The sequence below is a fragment of the Mustelus asterias genome, chromosome 26 (genome assembly GCF_964213995.1).
Source record: "Mustelus asterias chromosome 26, sMusAst1.hap1.1, whole genome shotgun sequence".
Lineage (NCBI taxonomy): Eukaryota > Metazoa > Chordata > Chondrichthyes > Carcharhiniformes > Triakidae > Mustelus > Mustelus asterias.
This window is the reverse complement of record NC_135826.1, coordinates 40389817-40396153: the sequence shown is the minus strand read 5'-3', so window position 1 is coordinate 40396153 and position 6337 is coordinate 40389817.

Genomic DNA, 6337 nt, shown 5'->3' with positions numbered 1-6337 from the left:
CAGGATACAAGTGGTTCGCACTGTTGCCTCAGTGCCAGGGAGACCCGGATTCAATTCCGGCCTCTGACTGTCATGTGTGGTGTTTACAGTTCTCCCTGTGCCTGTGTGCGTTTCCTCCCACACTCCAAGAATGTGCAGTTAGGTGGATTAACCATGCTAATAGTGTCCTAAGATGTGTAGGTCAAGTGGCTTGGCCATGGTAAATGTGGGGTTATGGGGATGGGGCAGACGGGAGGGCTGGAGTAAGATGCTTTACTGGTGAGTCAGTGCAAGCTTGATGGGCCAAATGGCCTCCTGCACTGTAGGAATTCTCTGGGTCATGGGATGCAAGTATATCTGACAAGCGAGCATTTCTTGACCATCCAAAATTGCCCTTCAGAAGGTGATGAGCCACCTGCATTTTGAAGCACTGCAAACAACAAGGAACAGGACAGCACAGAAACAGGCCCTTCGGCCCACCAAGCCTGTGCCAACACAAAACACCTTCCTAAATGGAAAGTCCTTTTGCCTCTACATGGTCTGTAACCCTCTATTTCCTGCCTATCCATGTATCTGTCAAGATGCGCCTCAAACATTGCTATTGTATCTGCTTCCACCACCACCCCTGGCTGCGCATTCCAGGTACTTACTAACCTGCTTCTTGCATCTCCTTTAAACCTTTCCCTGTTAATTGATATTTCTACCCTGGGGTAAAAGATTCCAACTATCCATTCTATCCATGCCTCAATCTTTTAAACTTCTATCAGGTCGCCCTTGTGACATTCAAGGGGGTGGTATAGTGGCACAGTGGTTAGCACGGCTGCCTCACGGTGCCAGGGACCTGGGTTCAATTCCTGGCTTGGGTCACTGCCTGTGTGGAGTCTGCAAGTTCTCCACGTGTCTGCATAGGTTTCTTCCCACACTCCAAAGATGTGTAAGTTAGTTGCGTTGGCCATGCTAAATTCTCCCTCGGTGTACCCGAACAGGCGCCGGAGTGTGGTGACTAGGGGATTTTCACAGTAACTTCATTACAGTGCTAATGTAAGCCTACTTGTGACTAATAAATAAACTTTACTTTTAAGTGGGGGAGGCAATGGCCGAGTAGTATTATCGCTAGACTATTCCAGAAACTCAGCTAATGTTCTGGGGACCCAGGTTTGAATCCCACTACGACAGATGGTAGAATTTGAATTCAATAAAAAATCTGGAATGAAGAATCTACTGATGACCATGAAACCATTGTCGATTGTCAAAAAACCCATCTGGGTCACTAATGTCCTTTTAGGGAAGGAAATCTGCCGTCCTTACCCGGTCTGGCCTACATGTGACTCCAGAGCCACAGCAATGTGGTTGACTCAACTGCACTTCAGGGACAACTAGGAATGGGCAATAAATGCTGGCCAGCCAGTGACACCCATGTGCCTGAATACATAAGTGAAAACAAACCATGTTTGCCTAATCTCTCCTCCTAGCTAATGCCCTCCAAACTAGGCACCACCCTGGTAAACCTTTTCTGTACCCTCGAGTCTCCTCATCCTTCTGCAGTCTGTGATGTGTAGGTAAGCATAATGTGTGTGCCTAAAGGAGTCTTGGGTGAGTTGCTGTGGTGCATCTTGTAGATGGTACCCACTGCTACTGACTTCATTAAGTGTGTAGAAGACTGTGTACCAAAGAAGCAAATCTGTGTTTCCCAGCTGGAAATCATGGACGAACAGGGATCTCCACTGGAACAGGTCTGAGGCGTTGCAGTTAGGTGACCCTGATCTATACAAGAAAGCCAGATATGATCCATCAAAGATGCCAAAAGACAATACCGGACCAAGCTAGAGTCCCAGGCTCGCCACATGGACCCCTGCCGACTATGGCAAGACATAACAGGCTACAAGATGAAGGTATGTAAAATCGCCGGCTCCAACACACCCCTCCCTGATGAGCTCGATGCATTCTACGCCCGTTTTGAGAAAGAGGTCAGCGAGAGCACATGCACCATGAGTGCATGTGGGAAAAGGAGTTGTAGTCTAGAAGTCAGTGGTGAGGTATTGGGGAAGGTATCAGGGTCAAGGGTGGGTACCGGTAGACAGGAAGGTGGGTTGAAGTGTGTCTACTTAAATGCAAGGAGCATCCGGAACAAGGTAGATGAACATGGGGCGTGGATTGGTACTTGGGGCTATGATGTTGTGGCCATTACGGAGACGTGGGTAGAACAAGGACAGGAATGGTTGTTGGACGTTCCGGGGTATAGATGTTTCAGTAAGTGTAGGGAAACTGGTAAAAGAGGTGGAGGAGTAGCATTGTTAATCAAGGAAAGTTTAACGGCTGCGGAAAGGCACTTTGAGGGGGATCTGCACACTGAAGTAATATGGGCTGAGGTTAGAAATAGGAAAGGAGCGGTCACGTTGTTAGGAGTTTACTATAGGCCCCCAAATAGTAATAGAGATGTGGAGGAAGAAATTGCTAAGCAGATTATGGATATGTGTGGGGGTCACAGGGTAGTTGTCATGGGGGACTTTAACTTTCCAAATATTGAATGGTACCTTTGTAGGTCAAATAGTTCAGATGGGGTAGCTTTTGTGCAGTGTGTGCAGGAGGGTTTCCTGACACAATATGTGGATAGGCCGACAAGTGGTGAGGCCACATTGGATTTGGTACTGGGAAATGAACCGGGCCAAGTGTTAGATTTGGTTGTGGGAGAGCACTTTGGAGATAGTGACCACAATTCAGTGTCTTTTGTTATTGCAATGGAGAGGGATAGGGCCGTACGGCAGGGCAAGGTTCACAATTGGGGGAGAGGTAATTATGATGCGATTAGGCAAGAATTAGGGGGCATAAGTTGGGAACAGAAACTGTCAGGGAAAGGCACTAATGAAAAGTGGAACTTTTTCAAGGAACAAATACTGGGTGTCCTTGATAGGTATGTCCCTGTCAGGCAGGGAGGAAATGGCCGAGTGAGGGAACCATGGTTCATGAAAGAGGTGGAATGTCTTGTGAAAAGGAAGAGGGAAGCTTATGTAGGGATGAGGAAACAAGGTTCAGATGGCTCGATTGAGGGTTACAAGTTAGCAAGGAAGGGGCTTAGGAGAGCTAGGAGGGGGCATGAGAAGTCCTTGGCGGGTCGGATCAAGGAAAACCCCAAGGCTTTTTACTCTTATGTGAGGAATAAAAGAATGACCAGGGTGAGGTTAGGGCCGGTCAAGGACAGTGGTGGGAACTTGTGTATGGAGTCAGTAGAAATAGGCGAGGTGATGAATGAATACTTTTCTTCAGTGTTCACCAAGGAGAGGGGCCATGTTTTTGAGGAAGAGAAGGTGTTACAGGCTAATAGGCTGGAGGAAATAGATGTTCGGAGGGAGGATGTCCTGGCAGTTTTGAATAAACTGAAGGTCGATAAGTTCCCTGGGCCTGATGAAATATATCCTATAATTCTTTGGGAGGCAAGGGATGAGATTGCAGAGCCTTTGGCTTTGATCTTTGGGTCCTCGCTGTCCACGGGGATGGTGCCAGAGGACTGGAGAATAGCGAATGTTCCTCTGTTTAAGAAAGGGAATAGAAATGGTAATTATAGACCAGTTAGTCTTACTTTGGTGGTTGGTAAATTGATGGAAAAGGTCCTTGGGGATGGGATTTACGACCATTTTAGAAAGATGCGGATTAATCCAGGATAGTCAGCACGGATTCATGAAGGGCAAGTCGTGCCTCACAAATTTGATTGAATTTTTTGAGGAGGTAACTAAGTGTGTTGGTGAAGGTAGGGCAGTTGATCTCATATACATGGATTTTAGTAAGGCGTTTGATAAGGTCCCCCATGGTCGGCTTATGATGAAAGTGAGGAGGTGTGGGATAGAGGGAAAGTTGGCTGATTGGATAGGTAACTGGCAGTCTGATCGAAGACAGAGGGTGGTGGTCGATGGAAAATTTTCGGATTGGAGGCAGGTTGCTAGCGGAGTGCCACAGGGATCAGTGCTTGGTCCTCTGCTCTTTGTGATTTTTATTAATGACTTAGAGGAGGGGGCTGAAGGGTGGATCAGTAAATTTGCTGATGACACCAAGATTGGTGGAGTAGTTGATGAGGTGGAGGGCTGTTGTAGGCTGCAAAGAGACATAGATAGGATGCAAAGCTGGGCTGAAAAATGGCAAATGGAGTTTAACCCTGATAAATGTGAGGTGATTCATTTTGGTAGGACTAATTTAAATGTGGATTACAGGGTCAAAGGTAGGGGTCTGAAGACTGTGGAGGAACAGAGAGATCTTGGGGTCCATATCCACAGATCTCTAAAGGTTGCCACTCAAGTGGATAGAGCTGTGAAGAAGACCTATAGTGTGTTAGCTTTTATTAACGGGGTTGGAGTTTAAGAGCCGTGGGGTTATGCTGCAACTGTACAGGACCTTGGTGAGACCACATTTGGAATATTGTGTGCAGTTCTGGTCACCTCACTATAAGAAGGATGTGGAAGCGCTGGAAAGAGTGGAGATTTACCAGGATGCTGCCTGGTTTGGAGGGTAGGTCTTATGAGGAAAGGTTGAGGGAGCTAGGGCTGTTCTCTCTGGAGCAGAGGAGGCTGAGGGGAGACTTAATAGGGGTTTATCAAATGATGAAGGGGATAGATAGAGTGAACGTTCAAAGACTATTTCCTTGGGCGGATGGAGCTATTACAAGGGGGCATAACTATAGGGTTCGTGGTGGGAGATACAGGAAGGATATCAGAGGTAGGTTCTTTACGCAGAGAGTGGTTGGGGTGTGGAATGGACTGCCTGCAGTGATAGTGGAGTCAGACACTTTAGGAACATTTAAGCGGTTACTGGATAGGCACATGGAGCACACCAGGATGATAGGGAGTGGGATAGCTTGATCTTGGTTTCAGATAAAGCTCGGCACAACATCGTGGGCTGAAGGGCCTGTTCTGTGCTGTACTGTTCTATGTTCACCACCCTGGAAGCCTCAGACAAACCTGTATCTGGGGGTCACCATTGCAGATGTCAGAGCAGATTTCTCGAAGGTCAACCCATGGAAAGCGACTGGCCCGGATGGGATACCCGGATGAGCACTCAGATCCTGTGCGGACCAGCTGATCGGGATATTCACAGACATCTTCAACCTCTCTTCACAACAATCTGAGGTCCCTATCTGCTTTAAGTCGACCATAATCCCGGTACCAAAGAAACCCACGCTGTGTGTCTCAATGTCTATCTGCCGGTGGCTCTGACGTCCATCGTTATGAAGTGCTTCGAAAGGTTCGTCATAACACGAATCAATCCCGGCCTCCCGGACTGCCCTTGATCCACTACAGTTCGCTGACTGCTGCAACAGGTCCACAACAGACGCCATTTCCCTGGCCCTGCACTCAACCCTGGAACACCTAGATAACAAAGACACCTATGTCAGACTCCTATGTATTGACTACAGCTCAGCCTTCAATGCCATTATTCCTACGAAACTCATCGATAAACTCCATGGCCTGGGCCTCGGCATTGTGACTGGATCCTGAACTTCCTAGCTCACAGACTACAATCAGTAAGGACAGGCAACAACACCACCTCCGCGATCATCCTCAATACCGGTGCCCAATAAGGCTGTGTTCTCAACCCCCTACTATACTCCTTATACACCTATGACTGTGCGGCCAAATTCCCCTCCAATTCGATATTCGAGTTTGCTGATGACATCACCGTAGTGGGTCAGATTTCATACAATGACGAGACAGAGTACAGGAATGAGATAGAGAATCTGGTGAACTGGTGCGGCAACAATAATCTCTCCCTCAATGTCAACAAAACGAAGGAGATTGTCATCGACTTCAGGAAGCGTAAAGGAGAACATGCCCCTGTCTACATCGAGGACGAAGTAGAAATGGTCAAGAGCTTCAGGTTTTTAGGTGTCCAGATCACCAACAACCTGTCCTGGTCCCCCCATGCCGACACTATCGCTAAGAAAGCCCACCAACGCCTCTACTTTCTCAGAAGACTAAGGAAATTTTACATGCCAGCTACAACTCTCTCCAACTTTTACAGATGCACTATAGAAAGCATTCTTTCTGGTTGTATCTCAGCTTGGTATGGGCTCCTACTCTGTCCAAGACCGCAAGGAGCTACAAAAGGTCATGAATGTAGCCCAACCCATCTCACAAACCAGCCTCCCATCCATTGACTCTGCCTACACTTCCCGCTGCCTCGGCAAAGCAGTCAGCATAATTAAGGACCCCACGCACCTCGGACATTCTCTCTTCCACCTTCCGTCGGGGGAAAAAGATACAAAAGTCTGAGGTCACGTACCAACCGGCTCAAGAACAGCTTCTTTCCTGCTGCTGTCAGACTTTTGTATGGATCTACCTCCCATTAAGTTGATCTTTCTCTACACCCTAGC